Source organism: Condylura cristata, unplaced genomic scaffold, assembly GCF_000260355.1.
Source record: "Condylura cristata isolate star-nosed mole 26May11 unplaced genomic scaffold, ConCri1.0 scaffold00002, whole genome shotgun sequence".
Lineage (NCBI taxonomy): Eukaryota > Metazoa > Chordata > Mammalia > Eulipotyphla > Talpidae > Condylura > Condylura cristata.
This window is the reverse complement of record NW_004567103.1, coordinates 58,721,291-58,744,133: the sequence shown is the minus strand read 5'-3', so window position 1 is coordinate 58,744,133 and position 22,843 is coordinate 58,721,291. Positions and strand designations below refer to the sequence as shown.

The 22,843-nt window shown below is 32.8% G+C and overlaps 1 long non-coding RNA gene across 2 annotated transcripts in view; it reads right to left on the bottom strand.

The window, feature by feature from the left end:
- The window catches only part of LOC105853733, a 162,255-nt gene that overhangs the window by 117,886 nt on the left and 21,526 nt on the right, over window positions 1-22,843 (bottom strand). The window contains exons 2-3 of one of the 2 annotated variants that reach the window (XR_001145518.1): window positions 2,082-2,223; window positions 1,914-1,960 (exon numbers count right to left, since the gene is read on the bottom strand). This is a non-coding gene — a long non-coding RNA (uncharacterized LOC105853733). The remainder of the gene's footprint in view (window positions 1-1,913; window positions 1,961-2,081; window positions 2,224-22,843) is intronic. The other variant, XR_001145519.1, reaches the window with a different exon arrangement.

Here is a 22,843-nt window from a genome sequence, read left to right as displayed (position 1 = left end):
GCCTCTCACCGCCCCTGAGCCTCTGGCCTGTACCCCAGTTCTGTATGAATAAATAAATAAATCTTTAAAAAAAAAAAAAATTTGTATTTTTTGTTATGGTAGCATAGTATTGCTTGGCAGACTGATAAGATAACCAGCTATTCTCTCATTATCAATTAATTCCTCTTTCATTTAGTTCTTGCTCACACATATGTCTACATATATGTGTGCATATGAATATATATATATAGATATATATTCTTATTTATTGTTGCTTCTTATGTATAGTGTCAATTGCCTCAAATTTTCCAATGTAATTTTAGTTATTTTTCATCTATGTCTTTTCCTTTCTGCTTTTAGTGCCTACTGACAATTCTTTAGGATTTCCATTAGAACTCCCAAAACCATAACTCATTTTATCATCTTTGTCTAGCAGAACACTCATATCAAGTCAGTTAACTCACAATCTGTCTTTACATTGATAAATATGAGGATCTGCTCTCCTCATTTACTATAGACAATATTTCTGATAACAATTTTCAAGATGTATTAGTGAGACATTATTAGAGTTTCTGGCTTACAGGCTTTTTCAAAATTTTAGAATCTACTAGTGAAGTAATTATTTTATTACCATGAAGTTTATTTAGTAGGTATAGATATAATCAAGCTATAACAAATTTGTAAAGAAAATAATGTTTTTACTCGATTTCTATGTATTTGCTATTACACACTTAAATACATATACATATGAACGAGAATAACATTGATCTCTTAGCATAGTTTATTTGACTTGTTCTATCAGTCACTCTAGTATTTGTCATAGGAAATAATTTAGGCCAGTCTACTAAATCATTTTATTCAAGTTTATAACAAAAAATTTTCTATATAATCTCCTGGTACTACCTACTCTAGTGTGTTCATGAGTTCATCTAATTTTACAACCACCTTTGTGGTTGGCAATGCTTAAAACATCAATGGATATGGATGCCAATTTCCTGAGATATCCCTAAGAATAATACCTCCTGAGTTATTTTTACAACTTAGAGTATTCATCCAGCAGGGAAGAAATAGCTTCAATGTTCTTTCATTTCTGTTCAATCAGTTTTCACAAATCTGTATTCCTATGCAGGTCTGTTTCATTTAGTCACAGCATTACAGAAACAAGAAGCCCAAAATACTTCTTAAAACTACTGAATGGAATCCAGTCAAAATAGAAGCTTTGGCTCATGGCTTAGAATCCACCCTCAGAAAAACTGTGAATATTTTATTGGCAACAGAGGGGGAGAGACTGCATTAGAAATAGTACTAATCTTGGTTTAACATATTTCTAGAGAAAATCCTGATCCTGCTACTTTCTGGGTGTGTGATATTCACTTCTCTGAGTTTTGGAGCTCTCAGCTATAAAACAAATCAGATTTAATAGTCTATAACTGATTGGAGATTCTCATTTTGATGACAGCCTACATTCCCTAACTTAATGTCTGTAATTTCAGACTAACTCTGTAAGCATACTCTTCCACAGAATCAATGTTATCTTATTAGGCTAAGCAATGTCTCATCTTCCCAAAATTCATCTTTTTCCATGTTCTAAATAGTGTTGAATGTTTTTATTTCTTTATTTCAGGTAATCCATTTAATTAATGTTATGGACTGAATTGTGTTCCTGTAAAATTCAAATGTTTGAGCCTAATTTCCAATGTGACTATATAAGTTATTATAAGGTAATCCTAGTTAAATAAGGTTGTAAACACAGAATCACAGTCATACTTTGTTCCATCTAGTAACTATAAAATACTGCACCTCTGGCCTGTACCTCAGTTCTGTATATATAAATAAATAAATATTTTAAAAATAGATGAGAAGAGAGTATCTCTTTATAATAATACTTCAAATAAAAACTAAGCAATGGAAGATTGAATTTATATATTACTCACTTGCAATTTCCAATGATTTATTGGATCCAGGCATTTAACATCAACAGCTGCCAACATCACAAAAAACAAAGCAAAAATACATTATGTGTCTCTCTAAGAAAGAAATCAATACCATTATAGTATTGTCAAAAGGACTGGAGATGAGTCTGATTAAGCCTCTGAATTTACCTTTCCATTTGTAGAAACAGAACACAGATCTTTCAAATGACTACGACATCAGCACACTCCAGACTACACAGTATGCTACAGGCCAACTGGTTCAGAGTCTTCAACCGATGAATTGCAAGGGCATAGGAATGCAGGGGCAAACCTGCACATTAAAAAGACAAAATTAGGAAATTAGAGCTATTAACAATATAAGAAAAAACAAACAAATGGTTAACATGAATCTCTGAAAAAAAATCGAAGCAATAGTATAGAATAAAAAAGAAGTTGGGAAAAACTACAATGTACAGGATAGGATATATACTTTGGTATTAAATAATAAATAAATATATAGAAATGACTTCCATAAAAAATGAGTAGTTACTTTTGGGGGAGGGAGGAGATAGTGACTGTGACTGAAAATGTACAGGAGATCTCCTTAGGGGTTGGCAAAGTTCTTGACCTAGATGGTTAGCTATAAGAGAATTCATCATTATTAAAAATGCTTACTTTTATAATAATAACACAAATTAAAAACTGAGTTTCCTCATTTAATAACTCCCTTCTTCTTCTCTAACATTGTTTTCACTTGTGACATACTAATATATATACTTCCAGATTTTTTCTTTTTTTAATGTATACTTGAATAAGTGGACATGTTTATTGTTAAATAATTTATAACTTTATAACTAAAAAGCTGTGTAACATATTTTGTCTTTGGTATTTATATATTTATTTAATTTTACATCATTCTTCATTTTGTGCATTTTTCCATCTCAGTTATAATCCCCATGGGCCTCCCATCACTAATTCACCTGTGTGCCATCACCACAGTCCATTTCACTTTTCCCAACCGAGTTCCGATCTCATTCCCCCTCCAACTTCCACAGATGTCTCTGGTTTATAGTTGTTCTTTGTGTTCATTTTTACGGTATTACGTTTGTTAGTCTCCCCCCCCCCCCATCCCTTATGCTCCTACTATGAGTGAAACCATCCAGTATTTTTCTTTCTCTTTCTGGGTTATTTTACTAAGCATGATCCCTTCCAGGTCTATCCATGGTACTGCAAAAGGCACATGTTTATCTTTTTTGATTGCTGAGTCCATTGTGTATATGTACCGCATCTTATGCCGCATTTGGGTTGATTCCACATTTTCCCTGTTGTAAATAGAGCAGCAATAAAAATGGGGGTGCAGGTGTCTTTTGAATCAATGTTTTGTGTCCTTTGGGTATATACCTAGGAGTGGGATTGCTGGGTCATACGGAATCTCTACATTAGCCTTTTAGAAACCTCCAAACAGCTTTTCGTAATGGTTGTATCAGTTTGTATTCCCACCAGTAGTGCAGGAGCATTCCTTTTTCTCCATATCCTTGCCAACATCTGTTGTTGCTAGTTGTTTTAATATGTGCTATTCTCACTGGTGTGAGATGGTATCTCATTGTAGTTTTAATTTGCATTTCCCTTATTATAAGTGATGCTGAACATTTTTTCATATGCCTGCTGGCCATCTGCATTTCTTCTTTGGAGAAGTGTCTTTGAAGCTCCTTAGCCCATTTTTTGATGGGGTTATTCACTATATTTTTGTGAACTTCTAACTTTATATATAAATAATAGACACATATGTGTATGTACATACAATAATAACTGAATATAAGCTTACTGATATTGTGCTTCTTTATAAAATGCAATCTGCATGTACATATTAAACGTTAACTTCCTTTATTAAATTAATTAGATAGCTACCTTTGTCTTATCCTTTTGGATAACTATACAATATTTCTTAGAATGGTCTAAAATTGTTTTTTTTTTTTATAAGACTGACGCACTGCCTACTGCACTAAGGAGGCAGATCCTAAAATTGTTTTTTTTTAATAAATACCATACATTTATAAAGTATTTATAAAATATGAAAGATGTAAAGAATAGTGATATAATCACTGAGTTTAATAAACAGATCAGTAACTTTGAAGTAAACTATATTGCAGACATTATCCTATTCCCTTTCTTGTATTATTGATAAATCAGTTTGATTTCTGAAAGTTTCTTGTTCTATGTTCACACCTTCAAGATTTATTACACTTATTTGAATACATAATTATTTTTAAGGCTATGTCTGATAAGTACAGTGTCTGTAGTGTTGTAGCTTAAGTTGTTTAGTATTTCCATTTACCCATAGTATCTTGTCTTGTATATTTTGAGATTATTTTTATGCAATGAGTTCATAATTTATAGAACTTTATTTATGGAAATTCAGTTTGAAGTGGGTCTTACTTCCAATTTAAAACATGCATATACTTTTGATAAATGCCTGATGAAATTATAAACAAGAACCATTTATAACTGAATTCTCAGTTGAGGTTTTTAAGGCTACCCCACAGAGGTGAATTTTCTCATTACTGGCTCTGCAATGTCTATTAAGAGTGCATGGAACAAAGTGAAAAGTCAATACAACCAAAGGGGTTTTCATTAACAGTGTGGTATGACTTAAAAATGTGAGTTACATGGATGTGAATGAGACTTTGTTTTGTTTGGGTTTATAGTATTAACAGACTTCTGGTGTTTTACTGTTCTCATTTTATCCTCAATATCTTTAACCTAGGAAGTTACAATATTAGCAACATTCTATAGTTAAGAAAACTGAAGTTCATAAATTGAGCTGACTTTTCCCCCAAAGCATTCTCAGTTTATGCCTGTTTTTTTCTCACATCCCAATACCATAGTGTCTGGAGGTGGTGTAATTGTCCTTCTCATTATCACTTTATCTTATTTCTCCTTTTTTGTTCCCCCCTTTTAAGGCAATCATTTGGAATGCTTGATTTCAGAGTCCTCAATTACTTCTCCTATTTGCTGTCATCTGAAGTCTCTGAGGTTCTTCTCTGGTATTTAAAGGTCCTAGTGGCTAGCTCGTTCTACTTCTAACTTTATTCCTATCATTATTCAGTGTAACTTACTCTCCATTTTATTGATGTGTTTAATACTAAGTCTCTCAAACATCTCATATATAAGCAACCTACACTGACCACTTACATGTTCTCTTTCAAATTCATTTTAGCTTCTTCTTTCCAACAATTCTTTTGCCACCATGAAACAACCACTCCTTTGACCCAACCTATTCTTCACTGTCAACAACCTTATCTTATTCTCAATTTTCTCTTTACCCATGCTTGTTTCCATGATTAATCACTTTAATCACTCCCTTGCAGAGGCCCCAGTTTCTTTGTCTTTCTCTAGTGCTTTCAAAACTTGCCTGCAAAAATGCCAAACCTGATTAAGTTCATCATTCTGCTTACTCTGTGCATGTAACTAAATATATGAACATGCCTGAAGAAAGAAAGGAATCATGATGAGTGTTTTACACTTTAAACTTGTAGTCACTAGTCTTTAGTGAGTAATCCTCACTGGGCATTCAGTTCTAGTTTCCTTAGAACACATTCTGGCCTATTCATCAAGATGACTCTTTCATATTTCCCTTCACTCAAACATCTTAAAGCCTTTCTTCACTGACATTAAATGCTATTCTTGCTTCTCTGGAAAAAAAAACAAAAACAAAACGGAAGCCACCAAAAGAAAATACCATTGTTTTTTACCATCACGCCTTTCAATCTCCACTTAAAATGTACTTTGTTTATTTAGGGAATTTAGTTTTCTTTACATTCCGTTCCAATTAGGATGCTTTTACCAGCAGACAGCAAAATGTACTACTATAATTGGCTTTAAAGAACAAAACAAAACAGGAACAGCTGATTTAATCAATGGATCAATGGCTAACTTGATAGCTTAAAATTTTTAAAGCTCTGGGTGGGTTTTCTTTAATACTTTTGGTTATAACATGTGTGGCAAATTCCCACTTCATGTCCTAGCATAACCAAACACAGATAGCAGAAGTTTCTCTTTGAATGTTTCTTCTTTTCAATAAAGAAGAAAAAAATTCCCCAAAATTTTCAATAAATGTTCTCTTCTATTTCTTTGGACATGTTTGAATGTTATACACACCTATAGACAAATTATACAAAAAGGAAATACTATGATAGGTTAAATCCAGTCCACTAAAGGTACTTCATTCTAACCATATTTAAACAAAAATTTGGATTATGATAGAAAGAATGTAGGATGAAATATCAATTTTGGAGACAACCAACATTATGTATTTCTTCTACATTGCCTTCCCTACTGTTTCGAGGGATGGTCTCAGCTCTAGTGAAGATTAACATTACTCATTTTTGTATTGGATCCCATCTTCAGTTGCTTGCTCAACGATTTTGTTTATCCTTTACATCAACAATTTCTCCCCTTCTAATCAGTTTTGCTATACTGCTAAGCTTAAAAATTCCTCTTTTGACCTAATGATACCAATTATACCAGAGAAACAAGTTTTTGAGTGTGAATAATTACAGCGTTCTCCTATTGTTTACTGTCAGATTTAATTATTGGTAATCTACATAAATTTTAAGAACTTTTACCTAATTAAAGTTACTGTAACTATTTTGGTTTACTGTGTTTTGAATGATTCCCTAAATTACATCAACTTTCTTTTCCTGCTTATATGCTTGTTATTTTAAAATTATATCCACTATTTCAATTAATACCATATAGGAAAGGGAAGAATGAAGAGGAAGAATTGAATAATAAGTAGGAGATAACAAGGACATGGAAAAGATCAACAAAAAACTTGGAAAAACATTGGAAAGGAAAAGATTGAAGAAAATCTTACATGTAGGGCTCTTAGGGCCTCTGACTTTAAAAAGTGGCAACTTTTCCTTAATCAAGGCACAATACCATTTACATCTGTGAGCTCCAGTTTGTCTTGTAAAAGACTTACTTTTAAATAGGCACACAATATTTGTTTCCATTTTAATTTTTAAAATTTTAGACTATTTCTAAAAAGACTAACTGAATATGACATTTAATTTGCACAGCCACTTGGGAGGGTTGGGAACAACAGAATTATTATCTTTATGTGACTATGTATATTATTTGGGGTCAGCCATTTAACTCTAGTCCCAATTTCATCATCAGTACAATGGGTATAAATTTTTTTTTATTTAAGCTTTAGTGAGGATTGAATTTGGTGTCAAGGTTATAGTATGCACATTTGTATTATAGGCTACTTTTGATATCATTATTACCTAAAAGATAGGTAATTTGAAGTTTATAATGGTTAGAATTACCTAACTGGAGAGCGATGAGTTTTGTGAAACCCCAGGTTTTTAAATTTCAATTCAATAATATTTTCAACTTTCCAATTGTTGGCTGCATAGGGTACTGCTACACATGAGTTTAAACATAAATTTGGTTCTAGATAAATTTTTATTTTCTTTGGGAGACTGTTATCTGTCTTCTTTCCTGACAATACCATTGGTTACTGAGAAGCTGAATCAAATATAAAGTGTAATCCATAGTAATTAGCTGTCTCCACTTTCTTTATCTTTTTGTAGTCTGCTTTTCCCTGGCAATTACTTTTTACATATATTTTCTTATTAGTTGTTCTGAACTTCTTAGAAGAAGAACTACAGTTGAACAAATATATTTCTACTAGTACCATTGTTAGAAGTTGCAACATAGAGTGCTCATGTGAGGAGTAGGTAAATTGCAAACCACAGCCTACAATTTGGAGCTTCCACCCTTGTTGCTCTTTATTTAGGGCTCATAATAGAAACCACTATTTGTCGTCTCTGTGTCTGATGTCTTATATGCAGAATGGTTCTTCCAATTGTCAGTTACACAAGCCTCTTTTTGTTTGTAAAGCTCAGCTGCTCTGTGGGACAACAGTCTTTCTTTTGAAGTGTTCACACCAGGGTTCTCCAAAATTAACACATTTGCCACTGTCTTTACATTTTTGTTCAATCTTTATATCTTTATAAATTGAGATATCTTGTACATACCTAAAGAATATTAGTTTTAAATATGTAGTTTAAGAATTACTTGCATATGTTTATATACATTTAACATCACTGAGATCAAGATATATAAGATTTTAGCCCTTTAGAAGATTTCTTCATGCCCCATCTATCTATACATCTATACCATCTCATCAAATCAAAAAACCACTATTCTTATTCTATCAGAAATTTTGGTGTCTGACTGTTTCACTCAACATTTTTGGGGGAGATTCATCCCTGTTTTCTCTTCTATTTATGTTTGCCTGGTATTATTTGTTTGGTTGCTGAATATATAATGACTATTTTGCTAAATCAAGAGATTATGCTTTTTACTAACCTATCATGTAGTGTTAAATGGATGTACTCAATGTATTGATCAGTTTTTCTTTTGATGGCATTTGGGTTTTATCCACATTCTCTATATTTGCATAAATCCATGTAGGTATTTATGTTATACAGATGAGGTAAATTATAGAAAAATGTTATTTTATTGTGTTTTATGCCTGGGCTTTTATTCTGAATATCCTTAATTCTTTCTACAACTGTGATAAAGGTGGAAATCGTCCAAGGCAATGAGAAGGGATGCTATCAGTTAGGAGGGTAGGCTAGGGAATTTCACTTACTATTAAAATATTTCTCTACATCATTTCATCATAACACAAAACTAAAAGGAGTTATAGTATTCTTTGCACCTCATTCTTACCTTATTTACCTGTACTCAAAACTTAAGAGAGGAAACAAAAGGCTTATTTAGCTGTGATTATCTCTTACAGATTATTTTCTTTCATAATCCTAATTTATATTCTTTTCATTTCATATTGTCCCCTTATTACTCTTGCTTATCTGGGGTAGAAGCAAAGGATACCTGGGACTTATCTATTCTGATTTTATTTTGAGTACACTTGCAGTCTCCTGTTGGTGTAGACACATACACACACATACATATATATATATATATATGCATAGTCATACACACACATATACTCTCTACATGCAAGTGTTCTTTCTTATGTAAATGATGATATCTTATGGGAACGATGACTTAGAAAGATCCTTCAGGTTTTCTTCATTCTCATAAAATTATCTCAAGCATTTTACATACAGACTCAGTTTTTGTGTTCTTATTCACTGATATTACTGATAGATCAAATTATACAAAAAATTTCATAATGTTTTTCTCCCTTTATATCATCATTTCTCTTTTTATCTATATGCTTCATTTTCTTATCAACTTTTCCAGAGATCTGATTTCTTGTTGGGTTCATCAACACATTACCATTTTCTTAGATTAGCATCTGTGTATTTTGAATTCTTATCTATTTTCTTTTCAGGGACTCAGTATTTAAGCATACATTTCTCTATTACAAATGAGTGGAATGATGTTACTGAAATGGAGGTAGGCAGACATGAACAAGTACCTACAGTTTTTAAGGATTTCTTGGGATTGAAGAGCTTTCTTATTGATAAAAACAAACATTATAATGTAATACATTGACGTTAAGTTGTTTTAATTGTATTGTAAATGTTTATCTGTGATCCCAGAAACTTTCCTGTATGATTTCACTCTTAAGTGGTGAATAGAGAAGCAAAGTGAGTGAATAAAACCACACAAAACTTTTAAATTCTATGAACAAAATGGCAGCTAACAGAAGGGAAGAGAGAAGGCAGAAAGGTAAGTTGTATAAAAGGGTCAATGGTATGGTGATAGAAACTAGACTTTCAGTGGAATACATATTGCAGTAGATACAGAAGTTGAGTCATAAGGTAGGTATATATGTATCTTAAATAGTTATAAAGCAATGATACTACAATTTTTTTAATAGAAAACTACCATTGGACATGTCCTAATTTTATTTAAAGCCTGTACCCAAGCACATCTGAGTAAATTTTAGGTCAGAAGGTAGCACATCACCCAACCCATTTCTCCTATTTTAGTCAGCTCAGGTTGCCATAACACAATGCCGTAGACTGTCTTTAGCAGAAAATTTCTCAAAGTTCTGGAGTCTGGGAAATCTGAGACCATGGTGCCTGCCAATTAATTTCCTAGTGAGTTCTCTATCAGATTATCAGATAGCTGACTTCTGATCATCTTCTCACATAGTGTTTCTTTGGTGCACACACACACACACACACACCAGTACCATTTGCCTTGACATAGAAATAATAAGAGAAAAGGAGAGAGAGATTTCTTCTTATAATACTTACCCCATTATTAATAAATAACTAATACTTTCCTCATGACCTAAACTAACCTCAATTATGTTGACTTCTAAAAGAGAATATGGGAGCTGCCAACACCATGAATTCTAAGCCTAGAAGAGGCCTATCATATTCTTCTACATTCTACTTTTAAAAAGTTACTGGAACAAGTGTAGACATACAGACCAATGGATTTGAATAGGAAACTCAGGTATAAATCCATAGTTTTATGGACAGCTAATCTTTGACAAAGGAGCAAAGAGTAAACAAACAAATAAGTTATAAAACATCTAAATTCAAATAATGGGGGTATGGGGACAAAAATAAACTCCACTTCTTCATTAAAGGAGGTACAAATTCTCTTTGATATATTGTAGGACAGACTACACCATGTTACCTACCTTTGGAAAATCTTTATCATATGGAAAAACTAGAATCATAGCGTGGCCTCTCTTCTCTCTATCAGTATTCCTTTTTGTTTCACTTCAAAGTTCACAGACCTTCTGACTAACTGAGGTTTTATGAACTCTAATTTTGACCCTTAATTGTGGCCAAACTGAATTTTTAAGTGGTATTACAGCATCTCCTAATACAGTATTGGGCATTTTGTTTTCTAGAGTAATTTTGGATTCTTGCTTGCACTCCTGCACAGTCTCTCTCACATACATTAACATCTCTCACCAGAGTGCTACATTTGTTACAACTGACAGACCTATATTGAAACATCATTAAATTGAAACCCAAAGTCCATAATTTATATTGGGTTTCACTCTGGTGTTGTATATTTAATCAGGTTGACCAAATTTATAATGATGTATACCCACCATTATAGTATCAAATGGCCCAAATGAATTTTATACACACTATTTTCTTTTTAAGTACAAATTTTTCTCATTGTTTTTACTGCATGAAATAGAAAATCCCACATTATAGGTGACAAGTGGGGGAAATGTTGAATGGCTCTTTTCAGGTCATATTGAAACAACTCAATTTATCAGATTATTCACAAAATGAACAACAATTATACTCTCCCTAAATGCTATTAGTTGGTTTCTATATAAGATTTATTTAATGACTAAAGGCAGCGATGCATCCATCCAAATGTTTCCTTACAAAATGCTAAGCATCCCTCTCTTCCATTGCTTCCAAACCTTTCACTATCTTGACCATTTTTCTTATATGTGATCTCCATTTGACTGGTAAATCACTTAATAGCAACACAGTTTATTTGGAAAGTCTCAGCAGTATACGAATCAGTGTTATTTATATATGCCCTAATTCTGTACACAATTCATGTATTAATATTGTCTTATACTGAGTCTTTGAACAGAAAAAAATCTTAGATTTTGTTTACACTCTGTTCAGTCATCTCTCCCTCATCATAAAGTTAATATATCCATGTTATATATAAAGTTGATATGTGTAAACTTCAGCAAAATGTTTGCAGGCATTTGGGAAAATCATTGAGAATGTACATTAACCCAACTCCAACCAGAGTCTAACAAAAAAATGAATTGATACATAATAATCATTAAATAAAAGTACTAAATGAGAGTCTTAATTCTTAATGCCCCTAACATTACTCATTCAGATTCATTACTCTCCAAAAATACAAATCTTGAATACTTTAGGTAATAGCTATGAGCTATTTCATAAAGGAGGGTAGTAGAGAGCTAGTTAAGTAAGGTCATTAACTCTGCTTGTCTTAAAATGAAAATGTATCCATTCATAATATATTTCTTTTAGCTAAATATAATGAAGCATTTAGAAAAATACCTTCAAATAATTACTTGTCATAAAATCCTGAGGCAAGATTTTGTTATAGTTTTCAACTCCTATTATGTTCCATTAAAATGTTTTGAAGATTTTGTATTAAGAAATTCTTCATACCTGAGATTCTTTATTATAATATCCACCCAAGTTTCTAACCCTACACCTTAGAATATGTTTATTCAATTAAAACATTAGTTTTTTTTCTTTCTACAAATGACTATGAAATGACAACCCCACTTTATTCATTCACTCACTAAGCAAATGTGCTAAATGGAGGGCATATACTATTGAGATAAGACAGGCAAATTCTATGCTTCTATGAAGTTTTCGGACTTAGAGGGATAAAAAGGTAAATAAATAAATAATCATGTGTAATAATTTCAGATAAAAGTTCTATAAAGCAGTGGAGCAGGGTGTCAGAATGAAAGTCATTTGAAACAAAGAAATGAATGAAGAACTACTTTTTTTTGAAGATTTATTTATTTATTCATACAGAACTGGGGTACAGGGCAGAGATGCGGAGGGTGACAGGATTCACCAGAGACAGAGTGGGGAGCAGAACAGGCAGATGGACGAAGTACACTGCTGAGGGGAGCAGCGGGTGGGTCAGGAGAGGTCTGACCTCACCATGTGGATCTCCTCTGGGGCAGGCGGGGATCCGGGCAGGCGGGATCAAACTCATGGGGAAGTGGCTTAAGCTTCTTAATGCAGTGTTTTAACCCACTATGCCACCAGGGAGGGCCCTGAAGAATTACTTTTAAGGAGTCAGGGAAGAGCTCTCTGAGTCTGCAGTGACGCCAATCTGAGGGGATGTGTGGGCAGAGCATTTAGGTCAGAGGCACAGAATTTGCAAAGGGCTGAAGATGTTTCAAAATTTGCATGTTCTGGAAGCAATTAGAAAGTCATGATAAGCAAAGGGGCTAAGAAAGGAGAAGTGTGGGAGTGCAGCCATGAAATGATTACATGCCATGCATGTAATTTGTTCAGCGTTTAGTTGTAAATACAATGGAAATTGTAGCAGACACTGCCCATGCCACATTAGAAGCATTTCTCTGATCCATATATCAGGCTACTTAGAAGGCTGCCAGTTTTAAGTGGGCACTAACGCATCTCCTAATACAGTATTGGACCCAGATGGTGAAAGTGTCTCACCATAGAATATCAAACACCTATGAAACCTAAGTTTCCATCATAAAGTAATTCATAATATACTTATTCATAATATAATATATAATATATTCACTTACCAACTTACAAGATCTAACAGGAGCAGTAAAGAATTCACCACACCAAAAGGGCTACTTTCAAGCCAACCCAAAGGAAATGGCTCAGAACTTCAAGTTATCTGTTGCATCAATAACTTTCAAGCATTGTAATTATGTATGAAGTTTCACAGGATGTTCATTACAATCATCTGTAGGAGAAAAAACCTGGCAGTATTCAGAGAGGGGTTAACCCTCATGAAAATTTGTACACATATGTTCATAGTAATATTATTCAGAGTAGCCCATTCCAAAAGTGGGAACAACCGATATCAAAAATAGGGGGAGAAAATGCGGTTTACCCATAATGTGATTGTGTATTATTCAATCATAAAAAGAAATTAAGTACTTAGGCTACACCATTATAAATCTTTTAAACCTGTTAAGCGTAAGAATGTAGTTTCAAATGACCACATAGTATATGTAAGCTAGTTACAAAAGACCACATAGTATATGAAATCATTTATATGAAATGTCCAGAGCAAGCAAATTTATAAAGATGGAAAGCACATTAATGACTGCCTAGGGCTGGGGAGATGGAAAGTTTGGGGGGATTATGTATAAGGGCCTCATTTGGTGTATGAAAAAGTTCTAAAATGAATTGTGATGATGAATGAAGAAGGTTGTGCATATGCTAAAAGTTAGTACATGGATGAATTATATGATACATATTTTAGATTTCAACAAAACTTTTTTTTTTATGATAGATTGCTTACTTTGATGTTGAAAGATGGATTGCTGAGACACTATTGCTTCAGGCTGTGATGGTTCTAAAACAGTGGTGAGAGGGAAATCTTTTCAACTGGCAGAAGTCTGTGCAGGATACCAACTCATCAATTTAGAAACAGAGAGAGGTGGGGGGAATTAAAGATATACATAGATTCCTAAGGAATGCCAAATACTTTAGTTGATTGTTCAGAGTCCTGGTTGGAACAAAATTTCAAGCTCCGAGGAAATAAAGGCTAGGAAAGAATCTTGTGAATGTCTCCATGGGAATGAGTACAAAAAAATGTGTGGATTCCTATGTTCCATATTAATGACTACCAGGAATATCTACCCTAATGCATGATCAGTGGATAGGGTGATCATCCCCTGGCATTGCTTGCACAATGGGCCCCAAATAAAGGGGCCTTGAAGCAAGGCTGGAGAATACAGGTGAGTTGAAGTGTGAGGTATAGCTACTATTGGTATTCAATAAAACATAGAGGAAATTTTCTTTGAGACTTCATTGTCCTAGGAGATTAATAAGCAATGAGAAACTAGTGGGGAATCACATCAGATGTTTTCCACCCATAGAGAAATATCAATTTATCATTATTTTGCTGGATCTATACCAATGGTATAGTATACCAATAGTATACTGACAGTGTCTCAGCTCATACCACTATTCAAGAGTTCATAGATTTTTATTTATCAAAATGGTTTCTAACACAATAAAGTTGAATGCCAAAAACTTACTTTTAAAGTATTTGAAGAGGTGGACTTAGTAAAGTCATGGTCATCCCATACTATGAAGAAACTGGTAGAGAACTTTGGGAAAGTATGATAGGAAGAATTCTAACATAGGTACAGTAAACAGATTATGGCCCAGTCAAGTTTGACACATCACATCCTCATTTATTGACAACTTTTAAAGATTTTTAAAAGCATTTTTAGCTTGTATTTTTATATTCAAATTATGTATTTCTAGTTAATTATGAGGCATTTATATGTTGTTATTTGTATGTGGGAAGTTACTTTCCAATATACCTTCTAGCTGGTTATAGTTTGAGGAAGGGAAAACTTTACTTTCTGAAATTATAAAAACCAGAGAGGGAGATATTTATGGTGGCTAATTACTAAGGTGTAACTAATAGGGTGATATATTAAAAGCCTATGCTAATATAAGTTGAATCTTATTGTTTCACTAATGCTGGAAACACCCTGACTTTATAGATAGTGGTCTTTATCATAACACAGATTACTTGGGGAAAAATAAGAAGACATAGGAATGAAAAGTATGTTTGTATTTTCAAAAACTATCATAGCAGACATTACTAAAATGGCAGTTATTTTAAAAAATATATATATTATTTGTGGTATATTACAAATTATATTGGTGGCATGATCTATGAAATATATATATATATATATATTTCAGTATGAGTCTTGATAGGCCTATTTTGACATGATCAAACCAAGTTTAAAAAAGTGAATTTAGAGAATTTAAGTTGTTCAGTGAATTAGGTATGTAGCTGTGAAAGATCTTTATTTCCACTCAAATGCTCGTCTGGTAGTATGATTAACGTAAAATAAAAGTTAGTGGTTCTAGGTGCAGAATAACAGTCATTTATTTGCTAACAGATTTCACTATGAATAAATATTATGAATTACATTGTTTTGTAGTTCTTCACTTCAACCAACCTCAAAATAATGAAATTAAACTGAGGGAGAATTCAGATTAGGTAGAAATAAAACTACCAATTAAAAACCATCTGGTAACATACTTTTGGTACCAACTTATGTTTTTTTTTAAAACAGGAACAGACCAACTTTTCTTTGAGATGTCACTCAAAGAAAATATTTTAGTCACTTTGGGTCACATGGTAAATATTTTAGCCACTTTGGGCCAGAAAGGCTATGTCACAATTACTCAATTCTGCTTTCTTAGTGTGAAAACAGACATAGAGATAGTAAACAAGTAGGCAAGGCTATTGAATAACAACACATTTTTTTTTTTTTAACAAAAGCAGTGCAGTTCCATCAGTTCCATGGCTTCTAGAAAGTTAACTGTTGTTTTCGATGTTTAGAAGCATTGACTGTAAAATCACTTTGTGGGTAAAACATTTGAGGGGATTATGTTTTGGCAGCTCTCAAAATTTGGTGAGAGTTCAGGAGTTTTATGTCAGCAAGCTTTCTATTGCATGCCATGTCCTAAATATACTAGAGCATTTCCCTGCAGTTTTCAGGCTTCATGCACCTTCATGTTGTCTGATTTCTAATATTTGTTACTGACAAAAGTTGTTAAATCTTTTTCTGGTGGAATGTTTTCTTTTGCTGTTTTAACATATTTGTAGTTATTTTTAGAAGTCACATCAACTGTAGTTCCTGCTAGTTTGTCCACTACAAATTTTATTTAGGAATTTATTCAAGGTAAGCCCATTCACAAGGAGGCCACAGAACTATACTGTACTTAGTGTGCTGTAAGATAAAACAGGAAATGCAAGTTGGTAAATTCCTAGAAGTCAGGGAGATTCTGTAAAAGACTGACGAAGGTCAGAGTAGCAAGTAGCTCATTTTTTGCTGCTGAGGCACTCTCTAAAATAAGCCAGTGCATAATGACAAAAATCATAGGGAAAAGAATCTCAGCTTATCATGGGGCACATCTTGGGTGGCAATTGAACAGCAAAAGTTAGGGAACTACAGTTTATAAGCTCGAAGTGGTGCTTCCACAGCATCTTTCACTTTTCCCCAAGAGATAGTAGAAATCAAGCTTTTTAGTGGGGTAAAAGTTTTCTAGTTTTTAAATATTTAGTAGTTAATTCAATTTTTTTAAAAAAAACCTGTGAGGGGGGATAACAGTGAAAATACTTAAAGCAAAATAGATCCAAAGGCTTAAAATGACCCATAAGCCACAGTTTACAACTTCTGTAATAGAAAGCGATTTTATTTTAGAGAAATTTGGAAACATAAAGAAACATATAATGGGCTTATAGGAGAGAAATAATAGGAAGAAAAAACTGACAGAAAAATGAGACTGCTGGAACCATAGCAAAATGAAGCATCAGTGTACCTAGAATATAATCCTTGCCTAGTAAATAATGGCTTTTCAAATTGAATAAACTGAATAAACATTTTTCAAGATAAATATCTGAACTATAATAAAGTCTCAGTAGGCAAAGTATAATAATTGACAGTAAGTCAATTGAGAGAAGAGCAGAAAGACATTCAAAGAAATGAAACTCAAGAGGTCATTTATTCCATGAGTAAATGAAGAGAACTTGGTTTCTGGAGCTACCTCTTTTCAGGATGCTTTTTTACTCTAGTATAGATCTTTGCCACATGCTGACTAAACAACAAATTCTCCCTGCTTTGGGCTAAATGAAGTAGATTTCTTTTCTCTGTCGTTTAAATACTCTGAATCCAAAATATTACATTATTGAGTATATCTGGTTATATATCAGTGAATACAGTGCCTGGGTGTTCCCATTAATTGGATTAATTCCCAACATTTAAAAATGGGACACTTTTGGGCCCTCTCTGGTGGTGAAACGGGTTAAAATGCAGCATTAAGAAGCTAGCCACAGCTGCTTCAGTATGAGTTTGGTCCCCAGCCAGGGAGGTGACCCACATGGCACAGCAGACCGCTCCTGTCTCCCCCCTGCTCCCCTCAGCAGTGTAATATGTGAACTTGCCTCTTCTGCTCCCCACTCTGTCTCTGGTGAATCCTCTCACTGCTCCTGCATCTCTGGCCTGTACCCCAGTTCTGTATGCATAAATGAATAAATCTTTTTTAAAAAGGGACACTTTTACTAATAAAGAAACTAAAATCTGTCATCCTTGTAATAAAAGCAAAGGGCTATCCTGGTTAATCTTATCTTTGGGGGCCCAAAACGAATTCACAAGCAAAATATATGCAAACCAAAACATAAGAATTGTTGATCATCCTAAAATGCAAATTGTTGTCAGTTAAGAATAATAAGCATGTTTACTTGCCCTTCAAAAAACACTGATATAATCTTTGGTATAAGTGATACTTTGAGTAATTAAAAAATGATTTAAGAAAATGTGTAGTTCTAAAAAAAATCAATTCAGTGAAAGTTTTGGTAGCATAATAAAATATTTTAAGTATATTTTCTAATGTACTGGAATTATAAGTGTTTTTTTTTTTCATTTAGTAAGATGCTATTCTTTCAAACTGAAATTCATGTTTGAGCTTGCATTCAAACACATAGATTCCTTATTTAAAATTCAGTGAAGTTTATCTATTTATCATATATCTACATAATTATTATAGTGATATCATTTCTTATGTTATAAAAGTATTTTAATATATTACACACTTCAAGAAGAAATTTTAGATTGATAGAACCATAAGATTAAGTCTTACATATTGATGGGTAATGAGGCCACCTGTTCCACATGACTTGAAGCAATTTGACCACTGTAAGATTGATTATCAGATTGATATGCACTAAGTAAGACATATCCATTTTAGTCATGCCATTTTATAAAATAGTGAATTTATGAAAAATTTCTGAATTTGTCTTAATGTACTGAATAAAATAAAGCAATACAGATTGATCTTTTCCATTGATCCTGGGTTAAGATAAAATGATTTTAAAGACTTTAATCCTACACTTTCATTTCCAGTTGGCAAAATACTTAAAGCAATTTGGAGAAGACATGTGACTTTATGGGTTAAACATATCAGTGGATGAAGGTGAAATTACACACGTGGAGGTTACAGATGTGAAAAGACAAGGAAAATGTATTAATTATGAGATCTCCAAACTAATTTATAATATTTCTGAACTTAAACACATATACTGCCTAATAAATTACCCATAATTTTCACATTCACAGGATGCTGAAGTCTTCCTGAACTGTTTTGGAATATATATCTTTGTTTTTTATCATTGATAAAATTAGAGAAGGGAAAGTCTAGGCCTATGTGAGATGTACTTTTCTTTTCTGAACTACTAAGTGATAGCCTGTTCATGAACTAAAAGATTCACAACTTCAAATCAGTAAGGAAAGACGACACTATTTTTAAACTAGTATATGTACTGAAACAACCATAAACTGACTATATAAACAACCATAAGCTGACTATATAAATAGGAAAATGGGAAACATATGTCTTAAGAGATCCCTTGCAAGAAGTGGTAGTCTAGGTGTGGGGGAAAAATATGCCTGGCAGTTGATTATACTTATTTCTCAATCATTTAATGTTTTTGGCAAGTAGTAGCTACTAGATGATCATCATTAATTTTTTTATATGAATTTGCCCCAGCGAATTAAATAACTTCGTTTACAAATAGGAAAATAAATTTACAAAGAAAATAACAAATGACTTAATATATATCCGCTGGCAATAGTGTTTCATTGAACTGCTCTGGAGATATTGTTTTACACAGTTTTGAAAATATTTGATACTGTGCAGTTATTATCCTTAAATATTTAAACAAATTTACTTTTCAATTAAAAATACATCTTAAGAAAAAAAAGATAGGAATATATGACATTATGCAGGAGTGAATTTATGAACATAATTGGAAATCAGGTCATTGTATGCAATCTATATAGTATATAAAAAAAAAATATATATATATATATAGCCCCTATCTTATCATCATATTAAGAAGGGCAAAATTATCACTTATGAAAAGCAAAATTTTGAGCCCCCATATAAACCTATGCTTTCTATGTGCATTAGTTTAAGCAAAAAGTAGATAGTGAATGCAATTGAGTAGTTTGAAGAAATCTGATAAAGGGGGAACAAGGTAAACCATAAAGGAGACAGCAATGCCTTGAGGCTTGGAACAAACAACTTCTAACAGGCATATTGTAAAGTCTGGGGGGGGGGGTGGAGGGGGAGGAATGTAACCTTAAGCAAGTAACCTTCAGTACACCATGACCTTGGAGGGAGACAGTCCTGGGCTTATATTCCCTGATCTCATTCTCCTGCTTCCCTATGACTTCCTGCTGATAGGTCTGCTTATTGGACAAAGTCAACCAGAAACAGTTCATGCATAGGAATGGAGAGTGCAACCAGAGGTAAATTCTAATCTTGTATTTCTTAGCATTTTTGGTGTCTATGCCCTTGAAATGTTACCTGATCTTTCTAAGTTTGATAACTTTTATCTTTTAAATAAGGTCCCTTTCATTTCTAAGCTGTCATCATTCTTTGAAAAGAATTTCAGAATCAGTTTTGTCTTAATCTGAGAGGTTTTATAGTACTTAAAGGAGTATACTTTAAAGTCTCAGGATTTTAAAGGTTTACTTTCAATTGCTCCTAATTTTTATTTAAGGTTTATGAACCTATTACTTAGTCTTGGTAATTAAGCCTTTCATTATACAAGAAACCTTAGCTATTTAATATTTTCTTTCATGTGAAAGGATTATTTTGAACCTCAAATCATACCTCCATTATAATCATATCTCAATTTTGTGTATATAAAAATTGTCACCATTAACAAATACATATTCAATTTAAAATAATCTTTCATAATTTTTAAATCTAAAATCGTAATTTCAATTTGTATCTCTATACTTTTATTTAGTGGGAAATTGTTTTCAAGAATATGAGTGGTTAATATTGGTTGAACAGAGTCAAGCAGATTATCAGTTAGAAATTTTATACATACTATGTTATTAATACTTATACAATTCTCATATTATAAAAATAATAGGGACTGATGTAACAGAAAAAGAAACTGACAAAGACATTATATCCAAGCACACAGGTAGTAAGTGGTCAAATTATGGAAGTTCCAAAATATTTGCTTTCCCTCCACTTTTTGTAATAGTTTTTACTATAAACATGTAACTATTTTTTGAACATGAGCATTTGTGTTATGATTAGATTTGAAGTTTAAAGCAGAACATCTGTAAGTATAAAAATATAATAAAGTATTTATTCATTAAGTAGTCTGTGTCTGGTTATTTATTTTTAAAATCTAGAAAGGGGCACTCCCTGTTGGTGCAACGGGTTAAAGTACAGCACTATGAACTGCAGCTCGAGTTCAATTCCCAGCCAGGTTGGTGATCCACATGGTGTGGCAGACCTCTCTTGACCTGTCCACTGCTCCCTTCAACAGTGTATTACCAGTCAATCTGGCTGTTCTGCTCTCCACTCTGTCTCGGTGAACACCTCACTCCCATACCTCTGGCCTGTACCCCAGTTCTGTATGTATAAATAAGTAAATAAATCTTTAAAAAAATAAAATAGAATCTAGAAAGTTTAAGTTCATATTCAAAACAAAGTACCCAAAAGATAGTGTCTATATTTTTGATTTTCATTGTTGACATATTCCAGGTTTGGGATTTAAATTTGTTGATTCAGTGGAAGAAAGATGAAGTTTCCTATACAAAGATGTAATTTCCTATACAAAAGAAAGTACAGATGGTGGAGAGTATAAGAGAGTGGATTCCTATTATGGTTAAATAGCTTGTGTTGGACAACTTTGCCACTGAGAACAGCTAGAAAAAAATAAGAATAAAAATATTTAATAAAATCTGACCCATGATATTACAGAACTAGGAAGCTAAAAAGTTGAAACAAAAGAGACACATAGTAGATAAGAAACTGACCACATTTTTGACAATCACATAGCAACTGAGACAAATATCTGAGCTCATGGAGTATCAAAGAGAAAATACAGAAAATGTACTTTTAGGATAATGGTAATATCACAACCTGAGAAGAGTGAATTAGAAATACACCAGTTCTCACAAAGGACTGAAAAACATCTTCAAGCTAGCTCAGTCCTAAACTGAATGAAGGCCCTCTTTTCCAACTCAATCACATATAAAGCAAAAATACCTTTTTTTGTTTTGTAGTGAGAGAATAAAAAATATCTCATCAGATGTACCTCAGTTGATTTTTAATCTTATGTTAAGAGCTGGCATATAATTAAAAGATGGAAATATAAAAGGCAAATAACACAATTGATTAAAATAATTAGAAAAATAGACCACTAGGTAATCCAGATCATGAAGTTACTAAAAATGGACTTTCAGTAACTGAAATTAAAATTGTCCAAGAAAATATGTAACAACATTTTCACCAAGAAAATGGAACATAAAAATATGTGTTGGATATCTACAGCAGAAAAATGAATGCTTAAAAGCTTACAGTAAGAATTCAATACATGTTTCTTATAGCAAATGAATACAGTAAAAGACAGTATTAACGAAATGGAAAATATGTCATTAGGAAATATCTATATTGAATAATAGGAAAAAAAGAACAGAAAATACATTATTAAAGCTAATGATGCATGTTTAAAAAAAAAGATGAAACATTGGAAAGAGAATAGGTAGTAAAAATATTTGAAGATATCGTGGTGAATATTTTCCAAAACTGACAAAGAAATTGTGATGTTAATTTTATGTGTCAACATGACTAGGCCATAAAATACCCAGGCATTACGTCAGATTATTCTAGGTGTCCTGTGAGGGTGATTTTGTGTGATGCTGACTTTTGAATCAGTAGATACCAAAGCAGATAGGTCTCACTAATATAGGTGGGTCTTATTCCTTCAAGAGGAAGTCTGTCTAAAACAAAAAGACTTACGAAGAGACACCCTTTCGCCTGAACTGCATGAGCTGAATTCCTGGTCTTTTTTGACCTTCAGATTTAGACATGATATACTGACTTTTTGAGGATCTTGAATCTGGCAGCTTTCAGACTAGAACATATACCATCAGCTCTTCTGGCTCCCAGGCCTTTGGACTCAGCCTAGAAATAAAATAGCATATTGTTTCTCCTGGACCTTCACCTTCCATGATCACATAATGAATCAACATTGCCAAATACATATCTTAAAAGCAGCTGGATGACATTATATTATTTTCAAAGAAGAAACAATAAGACACAGAGATAATTTTTCAACAGAAATAAAAGAAAAAAAAAATAAGACAATGAGATAACATCTTTAATGTGCTGGGAGAAACTGCCAACCTATAT